General features: G+C 39.4%; 1 protein-coding gene across 6 annotated transcripts in view; it reads left to right on the forward strand.

The window, feature by feature from the left end:
* The window catches only part of Rin2 (Ras and Rab interactor 2), a 219,928-nt gene that overhangs the window by 38,017 nt on the left and 166,077 nt on the right, over positions 1-15,834 (forward strand). For all 6 annotated transcript variants that reach the window (XM_046434917.2, XM_058576458.1, XM_046434911.2 and 3 more), the window contains one exon: positions 2,531-2,646. The gene's annotated coding sequence lies outside the window, so the exon portion shown is untranslated. The remainder of the gene's footprint in view (positions 1-2,530; positions 2,647-15,834) is intronic.

The raw sequence follows: 15,834 nt of genomic DNA on the forward strand, positions 1-15,834 counted from the left end.
TATAACTGTATAACAGTGAGAATACAGAGCATTTATGCCTATTTAATTTGTACACACTTTTTAAGTTCGGTAACAGAAACAACATTAGGAAAGAAGCAGTAGAATTTCTGTTCCTCAAAAGGAAACCTGATGTTATTCACCGGCTCTCCTTCATCTGCCATTGTGCAGCCCATCCTGAATATAGTGGGATGATACATTAAATTCAAAATCTTATCTATTAGAACGTGTTGTAAAGTGATATAAATGAAGCTTAGAGTTTATTAAGAATATTTTCCAGTAGTTCTATTTGTGAAGTGGGAGTTCAGAGGAAAATCTGGATCAAGAAGGAAAGTTTAAGCTCAGTGTGGTGACATAGGCCTGTGGTCCCAGCAACTCAGGAAGGTGAGACTGGAGGGTCACTTCAGCCCTGGAATTTGGGGCCAGTTGGGCAACATAATGATAATTCATCTCAAAATAAACAGAAAAGAAGAAGGAGAAGGAGAAAGGAAGAGGAGTGGGATGTAAGTGTTTCTGAAAAAGGTGACGATGTTAATGGTGGTGGTATTTGATATTACTATAACCATTTACAGAGTAGCCTTCAATGAGCCAGTGTATTTCGTGGATTATTTTTCTTGATCTTTAGGACAATCTGTTTGCTTTTTTTTAAATTGGTTTTTTAAAAAATAAATGACAGCGGAATGCATTACAATTCTTATTACACATAGACAGTACAATTTTTCATATCTCTAGTTGTATATAAAGTATGTTGACACCAATTCATATCTTCATACATGTACTTTGGATAATGATGTCTATCGCATTCCACTATGCTTGCTAATACCTTGCCCCTTCCTTTTCCCTCCCACCCCTCTACCCTATCTAGAATTAAGGACAATCTTTTTAAAATATATTTTTTGTTCTAATTAGTTATACATGACAGTAGAATGCATTTTGACGCATCATACATAAATGGAGTATAACTTCTCTTTCGTCTGGTTGTACATGTTGTAGACTTGCACAGGTCACGTAATCATGAATGCACATAGGATAATGAATTATCCTATCATTCCTACCTCCATGCCCTCTCCCCTCCCTTCAGTCCCCTCTGTCTAGTCCAAAATATCTCTATTCTTCCCCTACCTCTGATTGTGAATTAGCATCTGCATATCAGAGAAAACATTTAGCCTTTGGTTTTTGGGCCTCGCTTATTTCACTTAGCATAATATTCTCCAGTTCCATCCATTTACCAGCAAATACCATAACTTCATTCTTCTTTAAGGCTGAATATTATCCCATTGTGAATATATGTCACAGTTTCTTTATCCACTCATCTGTTGAAGGGCACCTAGGTTGGTTTCATAGTTTAGCTATTGTGAATTGAGCTGCTATAAACATTGATGTGGCTGTGTAGGACGATCCTGTGAGATAGATTATAATCACTGCTATCAGGCAGGTTATAACTGCTAATATAATCACCTCATTATATACACGAGGATCCAAAGTTAATTTGTCTGAGAGATTCATCTGGAACTCAAGTCCAAATATTTTGCTTTGAGGCCTGAGAACTGAATCTTCTCAAGTAACCAGAGAGGGCCAGGGAGGATTTTCCAGAACAGAAACCTAACAGGGACCTAGACCTGAAGGAAGAGATGTATGTTACATCTGCAGGGTGCCAGGAATATGTTGGTGGAGAGTTGGAGGTTATACTCCATTTATGTATGATGTGTCAAAATGCGTTCTACTGTCATGTATAACTAATTAGAACAAACAAAAAATATAGTTGTAGGCAGACACAGAGGACCTGAGACAGTGGTCAGAGAGTTTGATAAGACATCCTGAGAATGGAACAAGTGAGGAGACTAAATTAATGGTAGAAATTTATTTAGAAAAAAAATTGTGTGTGTGTGCGTGTGTGTGATTGAATGCTAGAATACACAGAACAACATAGAAAGATATAACCCAAATTAAAACAGTGTCCACCTCTGCTGAGGATCTGGGTATTAGTGGTGATGGTCAAAGAGAACTTGAGCTGTGATCTAATAATTGTATTTTGCTTTCTTTGTTTGCAAGCAGAATGACTGCATTCATGGACTTAGGTATTTTGAAAAGGGTAGAGAGTTAATAGAAATAGTTAAAATTAAATATGAGGTAATGTGGGAATTTCATATTCAGGCACCTAGACTGGAAGATTGTGGGGCCCTTTTAGAAGGAGCTGAGTGATGCAAAGGTGTAAGGGAAAATCTGAATTGTCACTAAATGACAGAGATGACAGAATGGTCTTTAAAACAAATGAAAAACCATTTGGAATTTTTCAAATTTGAGCATCAGCATGAAATTTAGAAAGCATTCTGGTCAAGGAAGCCCCCCTCCACAGTTTCCTGGTGCAGAGGTGGAGATAGATCAACATGGGAAGGAAAAGCTAACACTGTGCTCTCATCTGTCAGTGTCTCCTCCCAGAGCCAGGTCAGGAAGAGGTCCTTCCTCTGTGTGGTTGTTTATGGTGGTTTTGAAATGCATACAAATCTTAAATGGTGGATTCTTTGTATTGTAGATGGAGACTAGAGATCTGGACTTCTAAACTTCAACCAGAAAGATCAAATATGCAAGCCCTTCAGCCTGGTGGGGAGGTCGGGATGAATTGACGTGAGAGAAGAGATACCTGAAGGGGTATGTACCTAGTGCATGGCACTCTGGAATTATATTTGTTTCCAAGCTTGTCGGTGTGAGTGGGAGGATGGTGTGCCATAGCTTTGGATGTTGCAGTGGAAGCTGCTTCCAGGTGTCATGATGCAGTAGCAGCAGGGCTGCCCCATGATCAACAGGTTAGGAGCTCTGAAAACATAGAGTCGAGTCACCCACATGTAGCGGGCATGAACCACTTGCCAGGCATGGCTTAAACATTTTAATGGGTTCATTCATTTAGTTCTTACCACACAGTGTGATCTAGATACTGATGTTGCTCCACAAATAACAAAATAACAAATAACCCAGCTGGCAACTTGGGGACAGAGCTGTTATCAATAGTACCCATTCCATTCCTCTCTCCCTTTCTCCTACACTTTCCATTACCTTTCTCCCATACCCACTTTTTATCTGTTTTTTTTTTCCTTATAGATTTGTAAATCACCATCTTAAAATGAGACTCAAAAGGGCATTGGTCTGGGTCACTATGGAAGATCATATGCTCCAAAAATGGTCATGATGCTATTACTTCTCTTCCAGAATCTTACTACTCCCCCATCAGGAGGGGAGGTCTACTTTCTCTCCCCTTGAATCTGGACAAAGACTTGGTGACTGCATTGATACATACAATGTGGCAGAAGTGACACCAAGTGATTTTAAAGCCTAGATCGGCAAGAGTGATGTGACTGCCACTTGGCTTGTTCATAGTCTTGGGATGCATGCCCTGGAGACCCAGCCACCATGTTGTGAGGAAGCCCAGATGCTGCAGAGAGGCCATGTTTAGGGGTTCCAACTGACAACCCACTGACATGTGGGGGAGGCTTTAGTAGGTTGGTGCCAGACCTTCCCCACATTGATACTGGAAGAGCAGAGACAAGCTGTGCCAGATGATCTGTCCCTGCTGAACCCTGCCCCCCATGGCAGATTCATGAGCAAAATAAACACTGTCCTTTTGGGCTCTTCATTTAAACTCACAGAAACATAATTAAGGTAAATATCATTATACTCAATTATAAGTACCAAAATGAAGGTCAAGTGAGCTGAAGTGACTCATCCAAAGCCTTACCACTAATGAATGTGTTGCTTGGATTCAAACCCAGGGCTGCCCAGTTTCAAGCTTGGGAGATTCATCACTGTTCCAATACCATGTACCTCCTAAGCTGGATCCCTTCAGACACAACTGTTTTCAAAAAGCAAACTCTTTTGGAGTAAGCTGGCAAAACTTTAGAGGAATAAGAGGACAAGAGAACAAAACTATAGAGATCTAGCTTTCAACAATATGTTCATGTGGCCCCTGGTTAAATACCTCCCGGCTTGGCTTAAACATAAAGTTCTCTTGGGAAGCTGTCAATCTTCTCTCCATGAGCTTAGATCCCGTGGCATCTGCTCCGGTTACAAAATATGCTTTTCTCTATCATGTAAAATAATAGTCATTGTGTGACATTTCTATCCTTCCTTTAACCTTTGAAGGTTAGGGATTGGTCTTCCTCTCCTATGCCTCACCTCATTTCTTAGAGCACAGACCTTGACCTATAGTCGATAATTGGTAAGTGCATACTACATACATCCCAGACAGTGTTAAATATGAGTTTTCTTGACAGTAATCACAATAGGATAAGGATGTGAATAGTTTCAGATATAAATACTGAAGCCTTATCTTGATGTTGAAAGCTTGTCTTTTGAGGCTGTTAAAAAGTAAATTAAAGCACAATAACATTTTAAAGAGTTTGTTTGAGCAATCAACAATTCATAAATCACACAGTTCTAAACCAGAAGTGGTGCTGGAGCTTCACCAAGGGAAATAAGGGGGAGTAGAGGGGGAAGGGCTTTTACAGGACGGATGTAAAGCAAAGAAAACATTTGTTTAAAATCATATGCTTGTCTTATTTGGTTTATCACATTGGAAATACAGGAAACAACTCAAGTTAAGTTTCACTTCTGTTTACAAATCAAGCAAAGCTTAGGTCACTTCGGAAACCTGACTGGTTTTGCCTGCTCAGGGATTTTTTAGACTTGGTCCCCACTGTAATGCACTTTAACAAAGCCCAGGATTTCTTTCTCACTTCCTCTGTCTTTCCTGTTAGATAAAACATCTTTATGTTTGACTTGTATAAATAAATAACTTAAGTAAAATGCAACTAGACAATAACAGAGCTCTAAAACACCATATTTCACTAGGTTGTCATCCAAGTGGAAAAATTTCAAGGGAGGAGAAAACAGATATACACCATGGACAGAGAACTGACATTGGCATATGCTGTGGTTTGTCCTCACCAAAACTCACACGAAGGCTTGACTCCCTAAACGGCAGTGTTGAGAGTGTTTAGGCCTTTTAAGAGGTGTGGGCTTATTGGGTCAGGTCCTTCAAAATGGATTAATGTTTTTCTTGCAGAACTGAGGTCTTTCTCTCTGGACACTGGCTGGATTACTGAATGGGTTTTTCTGAAGCAAGAAAAAGTGCCTCCTTGCCCCACCTCTACCTAATTTACACCATGAGCCCCTCAGCAGAAGCCAGGCAGATGCTGCTCAATGCTCTTGGGGTTTCAGAACTGTGAGCCAAAATAAACTTCTTCCTTTATAAATTACCCAGTCTTGCCCAGCACAGTGGTACGTAACTGTAATCCCAGAGGCTCAGGAGGCAGGAGTATAACGAGTTCAGAGCCAGCCTCTGCAATTTAAGGAGGCCTTGAGCAACTTATCGAGACCCTGTCTCAAAATAAAGCATTAAAAGGACCAGGGATGTGGCTCAGTAGTTGAGCACTCCTGGATTCAAACCCTGGTACCAAAAAATAAATTATCCAGCTTGGTATTCTATTATAGCAAAAGAAAATAACTAGGAGTTGTGGAAATATGAAATGTGTAACTTTTGGTCAGCCTTGGCTCATGGAAATTGTGGAACTGTGTTTTTTAACCTTTCATTTAGGTATGTGTGTATATGTTACTGCAGTTGCTTGAGAATTGGGAATAAATCCTACATTTATAATGTCCAGAGCATCCAGTATTCAACTATACCCTTAAGAGCTATAAGGATGTAATAATACATATTTTTTAATTATGAAGGATGGAAAATTCATGCAAAATATTAAGTGAGTTTAATTTTTTTGTACTGGGGATTGAACCCAGAGCCTTATATATGCTAGTTAATCTACCACTGTACTACATCCCAGTCCTAAGTTTAATTCTTTTTTTAAAAATATTTTTTAGTTGTTGATGCACCTTTATTTTTTATTTATTTATATGTGGTGCTGAGGATCAAACCCAGTGCCTCACACATGCTAGGTAACTGCTCTGCCACTGAGCCACAACCCCAGCCCCTAAGTTTAATTCTTAAATTGTATTTTTATTGTCTAGTCAATTAGCTTTGCTACCTAACAAACTTCATCAAAACTCAAGACAGGTTGAATAACCTTTTTCTAAAATACTTAGGATCAAAAGTATTCAAGACACTGGATTTTTTTTTAAGATTTTGGCATACTTGCATAGATTATTGATTGAGTATTCCTAACATAAAAATCTGAAATAAAAAGAATGCCCTGAAAAGTTCTGGATTTTTCTATTAGGGATGCTCAATCTTTAGCTTAAATTAATAGCCATTGGGGGTTGGGATTGTAGCTCAGTGTTAGAGCGCTTGCCTAGCAAGTGTGAGGTACCACATATAAATAAATAAAATAAAGGTCCATCAACAACTAAAAAATTTTTTTAAAAAAATTAATAGCCATTGATTTATCTCCTTGTTCAGCAGGTTGGCAACATGAGCTGAGATTGCCTGGTCTAAGTGAGCCTTCTGGGCTCCTTGTGCCTCTTTGGTCCTCTGCCAGATGGTGGGGAGCTGACCTTGGGGCAGGCTTTGGTGGGGTGGCTCATCTCTGTTCTGCATGGCTCTCAACCTCTAGCAAGTTGGCTGAGCTGGTCCACATAGCAGCAAGGCTCCCAAAGAGGCAGCATAGCATGAAAGGCCCCTTGAGGCTTGAGCTTAAAAATGATGTCACTGCTGTCATATTCTTTTGATCAAAGCAAGTGACAGGCCAGGCCAGATTCAAGAGATGACAGTTTTAAGCCTTTGATGGGAGGAACTGCTAAGCCACCTTACAAATACAGGGAGCTTGGAGGTGTGGCTGTCTCTGTAACCTATAATGCCACTTAAAATGCAAATATTTTTACTGAGAGAATTAGAGGCCTTACCATAGAGATGGTGGAAAGAAAGCCATTTGTATGGTTTATAATGTGATATAAGCCACATCACAGGATTGAACAAAGAGGATAGTAAAAAGGGACTGAGATAGATGCAGCATAAAAAAGTCATGGGTGACCCCCATTTCTCCATCTCTCTAAGTCTGTGAAAGGGGGAATTGCGATATGGGCAGGGAAGCAGGGTCGACATTTGGTGATAGGAAGTTTCTTTTCCTTTGCTGTTATTTTCTCTCCTTGTCAACTGGGGATAGCAAATGATGAGGGATTGGCAGACTGATTGGAGGGAAAGAATAAGCAGCTTCTTTCATCACTGGGTCAGTGGAAAGAGACCCTCCCTGAATTTGACAAGCCTGAACTGATAGGGCACTATTTCTTCCTGCCTTCCAGCCACTCACCTTCAGCTTCAGGCTCCACTTGCTTTATCTGATGGGTTTTGTGTGTTGGAAGAGTGTGGGGGCAACCTGACTCACATCTCCCACTAGACACCCCTCTTTTATATTGTTTGTATTACGGCTTCTCATGGAGAATGCTTTTTTGTTGTTCTCTATGCTGTTTAGTGAAAGGTGGGTGCTGCCATCAGCAGGCTGAGAATGTTAAAGTGATTTAACGTGAAAGACTATATTTCTTGTCTAGTCATATTCTCTCTCTCTTTTATTTTTCTCAATCCTATTCCACCCTTTCCAACATGAGAAGATGCAGCTTGGAAGCCTGATGATAAGGATAAGTAAGTCTTGCTTGAAAATAAATAGCATTTATGGAAAGCTTTCCATGAGTCAGGTCTTAAACATATTGCATGTTCATACCTCACACGAGGGAAGGAAGAGCTATTCTTGTCTCCATTTTATGGGTAAGAAAACTGAGGCTCGGAGAGGTGAAGTCATATGTGTCATGGCATCTGACACATTCAATTGTGCCATGAGCGATAGTCTTCCTTTGTAAAAATGAGGCCATGTCTTAGTTTGGGTCAAGAATTAGGGTACAGATATCTATATGGACAGTGATTCCCAGAAACAGAGTGAATTAGGAGTGAGATAAGAAGGGAGAACAAGAACACACAGTCTGCAACTATGAGCAGGTTACTGTGTAGGTTCCTGGGCTCAGTCCCATTGGGCATTTTGGAATCATCCTACTAAGGGACACAACAGTTGACATATTTGGGGAAGAGGTTATGGGGAAGTTTTTTAAAGCAATTGTGAGCATCATAATTATAATCCGTCTCTTGCTACCCATTAGCCCAGGGAAGGAAAGAAGGTAAAGTTTATTTTGCATTATTTCTTTGGTTTCTTGTACTTCCCCATTGCTCTCTTCACCAGCTCTTATATGTGCCACCACCCCCAAACTCAGTGGGAATTTTGAAATAAGGTCTATTTCACTCATGTCACTAAATGTTGACCCGGCATAGGCTGATGTAGATTGGGCTCAGAGGGACAGATCTTGGTTGAATAACGCACACATCTAGGAGTTGGCTAATACAGGCTGGATTCAGCTAGATGACTGTGCTTCTGGCCTAGATCCAGCTCAGTTCCTTGCTGATGGCTAAGTTAAAGTTAGAAACACCTAAGTACATCCTAAGACCAGGTTGGTGGGCAGTTGCCACCTGAAGGCTCCTCTGTTGTCCAGGAGGAGGACAAGTAGAAACCCAAGAGGCCTCTCAAAGCCTAAGCTTGGAATTGGCACACAGACGCTTCTGAATTATTCTAGTGGCCAAAGCATGTCTCATGGTCAAACCTAAGTCAAGGGGCAGAGTAATATATTCTGTCTTTGCTGGAAGAGTTTTTAATTATTGACTTTAAAGCTAGTAAGGCAGTATACCATTCTTCCTCTGCCTTCTACCAAATTAGGCAACTATGGTGTGAAATTTAAAGCCAGTTTTATTGATCCCTTTGGGAAAAATCCCAAATCCTTAATGACATTTTAATTTGTTATTAATGGAAGATAAAAATGATATTAGGGGGCTGGGGTTGTGGCTCAGTGGTAGAGCGCTTGCCTGGCATGTGTAAGGCACTGGGTTTGATTCTCAGCACCACTTATAAATAAATTAAAAAAATAAAGTCCCATTGAAAACTAAAAAAAAAAATGATATTAAAAGCTGCATAACCTTAGGTTTCAGAAACCTCTTCATGATCTCAGACCTTAGCTGGGAATTAGCTTATCTTGTATGATGACTTTGTTCATCTTAGACTTATGAAGTGTTTGCAGTTGCTGAACTTGTTTCTCTCACAAGGCCAACCTGTTACCACCCCAGCAGCTGCCCAAAATGCTTTGACTTAGAATCAGCACACACCAGTTGCTCTAGCTTGTCAGAATGAAATAAGAGCAGCAAGTAGAATGAATTAAATTGTCAATTTTATGGATGTGTATGTTTTCCTACATTTTAGGCGAAGGCTTTGAATTCCATAAAAATGTCATTTCTTTGCTTCTCTCAATACCTTGGCGCTCTCATCTGGCATGGATAAAATTTAGCTGGAAGAAGAAGAGGCAAAACTTTCATATTGGTTGGAATTTGCAGACATAAATTTGCAGGACTTTTTCCAAGTTATCATGGAAAAGGCTTGCTGTGTTATGCTTTTTGTGAGTTCTAAGTCATAAAGCATATGCTAGGAGTGGCATGACTTTGTGTTCCTGGCTGTGTGTAGAAGACCTGCAGAAGAAACCCAAGCATAGCACCATTAAATGTCTCATAAATTATTTGTATTGCAGCATGGATTGTCCAAGCAAACAGGCAAATGAGCACAGACCCCAAGATCAGTACCTTCATGATGCCCCCTTATTTGCCCTGATAGAGCATTCTCATTAAATTACAAATGAAATCATATGCCTTGTTAATACCATTAAAATGCCTAAGTACTCAGTGGTTTCCATCTGTATAAATTCACAGGGAATGAGTGGAAAGTACCAAATATATGAGCCAATTAATAAATGTCACTTTTTGGTGGTGTCTTATTTTGAGGTCCCCCCCCCCAAAAGCCACCCTGAGTTAAAGATTTAGATGCAAGTAATTCACTTGGTAAATTCCTTCCAGGAAGGATTGTGGGAATAGAAAGAGGTGGATATGGAAGGGAAAGCAACCAATAATTCCTGACTCATACCTTGACTTATGATGGGGTAAAAGTCAGTAGAAATGATACACTGAATTTTGAATTTTGACCTTTTTATGGGTTAGCAATATGTGCAGTACAACACTCTCTTGAGATTCTGGGTAGCAGCAGTGGGGCAGAGCTCCCAGTCAGCCATAGAACATGAAAGAATGAACAAGGCTTTCATTGGAGAAAATGCCCAACAGCTCTGCATATTTATAGAGCCAGGGGTGGTTTGACAGTTATGACAGTTTAATGGTTGAAGGGTTTGACAGTTGGCATGGGGTGCTTTTTGATGGGTGGGTAAGGATCATGTGAGCCAGCAGGGCTCACCATTGGACGGCTCTTCTCAGAGGGGATGGGGAAGTTAGTCTTTGGAGCTGGGGTGACTCCCAACAGAACATGAGAGAAAACAACTAATGTTTTCTACAGTGGACTGTGTTGCTAAGGTAGGATAAGTGTATTAAATGCATTTTTTTATTTTAATTTTTGGGTTTTTTTGGTACCAGGGATTGAACTCGGGGGGCACTCGGCCACACACTGAGCCACATCTCTAGCCCTATTTTGTGTTTTATTTAGAGACGGGGTCTCACTGAGTTGCTAAGTGTCTCACTAATCTGCAGAGGTTGTCTTTGAACTCACTATCCTCCTGCTCAGCCTCCCTAATTGCTGGTATTATGGGCATGTGCCACCGCACCCGACTTTTAAACATATTTTTGACTTATGGTATTTTCACTTTATGGATGAGATGTGATCCCATTGTAAGTTAAGGAGCATCTGTAATGCTAATGAGCAGGTTCCTACTGTGGGCACCTGGGGCTCAGTCCTACTGGGACATCTGGGAGATGGTATAAATTCATTGCAGGGTTGTTTTCACCCAAGGAGTGAGGGAGCTGGGTGTGTATCCACAACTCTCATCCTTCTTTGGTTTCAAGTGGCAATGACCCCCCTGGCATTTATGGACTACTCATGAGTGATCCAAATATGCTCCTATTCCTAGAGAATCAGGAAGAGTAGTCATGGGGATCTGTGGAGGGAAGCCCTAGACATATCTGGGAATGGTGGGTGGTGAGGAGACATGTAGCATTTGTTATAGGATGTTGAAGAGGTTTTGAGGAATGGATGGAAGGAATATATTGTTTTTAAAACTGAGGACAACAGAAGCTAAATACCTCCAATCATTATACAGTCAGTAAAAAAATAAAAATAAAAAATAGAAAGAGCTGATGTAAAACTCTTTTGGGGTTATAATTTTGAGTAGACGAAAAAACATAGTACATAACAGTGCTCCCATTTTTAAAAACAGCATCATTTGGTTATGTTTACATATCATAACATTCACCCAGGTATACACATGAGTGATTTAATAAATTTATGCAGTTTTCTAGAAATTTCATGTAAATAGAATCATATAACAGATGGCTTTTTAGTGACAAACTACTTTTACTCAACATAATGTTATCAAGGTACCAATAGTTTGTTCCCTTTAGACTAATGATTAGTGTTTCATTGTATGAATATATCTCATTTTGCCTATCCATTTTTCAGTTGGTAGACATTGGGATTGTTTTTAGTTTTATTATTATGAATAATGCTGCTATGAACATCCACATACAAGTTTTTATGTGTAGTTGTTTTGAGTAATGTTTCTAGGTGATATGGTAAGTATATGCTTCTTTCTTTATAAAATTGCCAAACTCTTTTCCAAAGAGGATATACCAGTTTATACCCCAGCAGCTGTGTATGAGAGTTTCAGTCTCTCTTTGTGTTCCCCAACAGGTGGTATCCTCAGCCTTTTTTACTTTAGTCATTGTCATAAGAATGTAGTGGCATCTTATAGTGGTATTAGCATTTCCCTAATGATTCATGGTGCAGAGCATCTTTCCCCAGGCTTGTCATTCATATGCCTTCTTTGGTGATATGTCTGGTCATGCCTTTTGCTTATTTTCTGTTCTGTTATTTTCTTCTTATTGAGTGGTGAGAGTTCGGAACATTCTAATTTTTCCCATGAGTTCAAAATCATTTTCAAATAAAAAGTTAATAAGCTATTCTAGCACCCGTCACTTCCCCACCCCCACCCGAACGGCACACTCAGGAACTGTCTCATAGCGTTGGGCATATTCACTAAAAGAATCAAAAGGAAGGGCAAGATCGGATCAGATTTTAAATCTTCTGCCAGAAATAGTCATTGTCTGGCAACAGCACAATGGATCTTTATTAAATCAAGACAAACTTCCTTGACTACTTTTTGTCTGTGAATGGGAAATTGGTGACTTAAAGGGTCCAGATGGTAGATAAAGAGAGATATGAAAGTGCTTTTTATTGTCTTCCTTTCCTCAGTTCCTGCAGAAGTTACTCAGCTTCCTCAACCTTTTCTCTCTGTATATGATTGAGAATCACTTGCTATGTGTTTTCCTAACAGTATAGGGTCCGACTGTGAGGACAGAGGGATTCAGCAGGAACCCAGGTACACATGTGTTCCCTGACAGACTTGCCAGTTCACCCTACTCCAGGGTGGTCACCTGTACAATCAGCCCCATTTCTAAGTGTCTCCTCGCCACCACCAAACTCACTACTTTTATCATTTTTCATAGAATAAGTGAACCAAATACATGCTAGTAGCTATTTGTTGAGTTATAACAGAAATCAATGGACAAATCAACCAATCACAGATAAAATGATGTGGAAAGGAAAGATGTCTGATCCTTTTGTCATCTCCTGATTTATGATCAGGTGGCTTTTTCTAACTGGTTTTTAGTTATTCAAATATTTAGTGAGCACCAACTATTTATTCTCTTATTCCTTTATAAAATCCTTATAGACACAATGTCCCAGACACTACATGAGGGTAGGTAGGGTTTAGCAGTGAACAAAAATAGCAAAGCACATTCCCCTAAAGAGATTCCCATCCTAGTGGGAGAAATGAACGATACTGGGGCTAGGGATATAGCTCAGTTGATAGAGTGCTTGCCTTACCTGGGCAAGGTCCTGGGTTCAATCCCCAGTACCACACACCCATGCACACAAATAGAAATGAATGATACTAATAAAGCAAATAAATACACAATATATTTAGGTTGTAATAAATATTACAAAATGAAATAAAACACAACAAAGATGCAGAGATAGATGGTTACATAAAAGTTCTGGAAGGATATCCTTGAATTTGTTAATTTGAAGATTAACAAATAGACCTGTAGATTTTTAAATCTGTATTATCTAATTTTCAATAACAAACTTGCAATGCATAAATTTATAACCAAAATGTTGAAAATTTTCAACTGGAAAATAATGTGTCTTTATTGTCTGGGGTGTGGTCTCAACATGTTTTAGAAATTTCAAAATTTGAAAATATGAGACAGATAAACTATAGAAAATCAGAATGTTTATAACATGACTTCCCGATGGGTGATTTATGTCTAATAAGTGACAAAATGTGTTAAGTAGGTCAGAACTGAAAAATGGTATTATTAAATGCAGGATACGGAGAACAAATATTTGAGACCGAATTACTGTTCCTGGTAGTGTTTTGTTATGTTTTTATTGGCAACTGGAGGGCAAATGTGTGTTTGAGAAGTCACACAGTAAAATACAAAGTAAAGGTTTTACTGATTTGGGTTGCTTGGTCGGAGAAGACTCCTAGATGTGGAGAATATCAAACAAAATAATTCACTTTAAAACCTAACCGGCTATGTGCCTTGGAGCCAGCTCTCTGTAGCATCTGGATACATGGATGGATGGCCATATTGTACACTCACCCCATCCATCTTTCCTCTTTGTCCTCCTCAGTTCTTCCACAAGCCTGAGTTCGCCTTTTCACTCATTGAAATGACCTTCTCCCAAAAGGTGATATGTTTGTTTCTTGATATCACTACAAATTACCATAATGACCGCTCACAACACCTTCTCCCATCCAAGACATCTACCCAAAGCCTCTCCTTCCTCCCCTCACTGTTAAAGTCATTCAATCCCTGTTCTACACCAATTTTAAAATCCATTTGTCCATCACTGGTGCCAGAATACACCAAATCCTAACCAATATTAACTTCATAGTATGTTTTGTCAAGAGTCATGTCAGATTTCAGATTTCAAAGGACTGATCCCAAAAACTTTGAAGCTTGCTTTTAGTTTGTTTTTTTAATTTGCTTTTTCATTTGATTCTGATGAGCCTAATTTTACTCCCGTATTGAGGATTCCTAGATAATTTATGACTGAGAAATCAAATTATGCTAATTAAGAGAAGACCTACAGTGAGGCAAGAATTCTATTCATGAAGGAAAGGTAATTTAAGCAAAAGTTAAAAATTTTTAAGTTTGATAAATTCAATGAAAATGAAACAAGGTATACAAAGGAATATTTGAGATTAGGCAATATCGACTCTATCGGCTCCTCTTATGACAAACACCAGCTTCACTGAAAATAATTCACTTCTTTGTGAAACTATATGTGATATTATACTGGTTCAATTTTTCCATCAATAGATTTATTAGGCTCTGTTTTGAAAATTTGCTTTTCTTCTTCTTTTTTGGACTTTGAAAAAGCAGAAGTTACCCTGGCATGCACAGTGGGGTAATGTTTCATGCGTGAGTTTGTGTGTGGTTTTAGGTTTTAGTTGCTTTTTCCCCCCACTCCATCTTTTCTTTTAGTTAATGAGTCACTGCTGGGCACTGTGATTCATCACTGGCCGCTTCCTCTAGAGCACGCTAGACCACAGAGTCCTCTGGGAAACTAGTTGGTCATACATAAGCAAGATACCTAGCATGCCCATGACTAGTATCAGCTGTGGGAGCAGGGTAAAAGTGGTTGTAGCATCTTCCTTTGGGAGAAATAATGAAACCTCAGTTTGGGGGTTTGTATGGTTTGCAGCGATCCATGGATTCACCTTTATGTGAATTCACCTGTATGTCGTAGAACAAAGGTGAATCCACTATTAAAAAAGACAAATGTCTCATTTGGTTAAGAAGCTTTTGGGAGGTGCCAAAATCATGCACTGGAGAAAGGATAGCATCTTCAACAAATAGTGCTGGGAAAACTGGAAATCCATATGCGTCAAAAATGAAAATGAATCCCTATCTCTCACCATGCACAAAAGTTAACTCAAAAATGGATCAAGGATCTAGGAATTAAACCAGAGACTCTGTGTCTAGTAGAAGAAAAAGTAGGCCCTAATCTCCATCTCGTGGGGCTAGGCTCCAACTTCCTTAATAAGACGCCTATAGCACAAGAATTAAAACCAAGAATCAACAAATGGGATGGATTCAAACTAAAAAGTTTTTTTCTCAGCAAAATAAATAATCTGTAAGGTGAACAGGGAGCCTACATCCTGGGAACAAATTTTTACCCCTCACACAGGGGTGAGGGGTAAAAATTTATCTATCAGATTAGATAAAGCTCTAATCTCTAGGGTATATAAAGAGCTCAACAAGATAAGCACCAAAAAACCCCCAAATAATCCAATCAATAAATGGGCCAAGGACCTGAACAGACACTTCTCAAAAGAAGGATATACAATCAATCAACAAATATACAAAACAGTGCTCATCATCTCTAGCAATCAGAGAAATGCAAACCCAAACTACTCTAAGATACCATCTCACTTCAGTAAGAATGGCAGCCATTATGAAGTCAAACAACAGTAAGTGTTGGCGAGGATGCTGGGGGAAAAGGTACACTCATACATTTCTGGTGGGACTGCAAACTAGTGCAGCCAATTTGGAAAGCAGTATGGAGATTCTTTGGAAAGCTGGGAATGGAACCACCATTTGACCCAGCTTTCCTCTTCTAGGACTATACCCAAAAGACATGAAAACAGTATACTACAGGGACACAGCCACATCAATGTTTTTAGCAGCACAATTCACAATAGCTAAACTGTGGAGCCAACCACATAGAAGGACATAGAAGG

This window comes from Marmota monax, unplaced genomic scaffold (assembly GCF_021218885.2).
Source record: "Marmota monax isolate L192 unplaced genomic scaffold, Marmota_monax_Labrador192_F-V1.1 WCK01_AAM20220418_F8-fsc00005, whole genome shotgun sequence".
NCBI lineage: Eukaryota > Metazoa > Chordata > Mammalia > Rodentia > Sciuridae > Marmota > Marmota monax.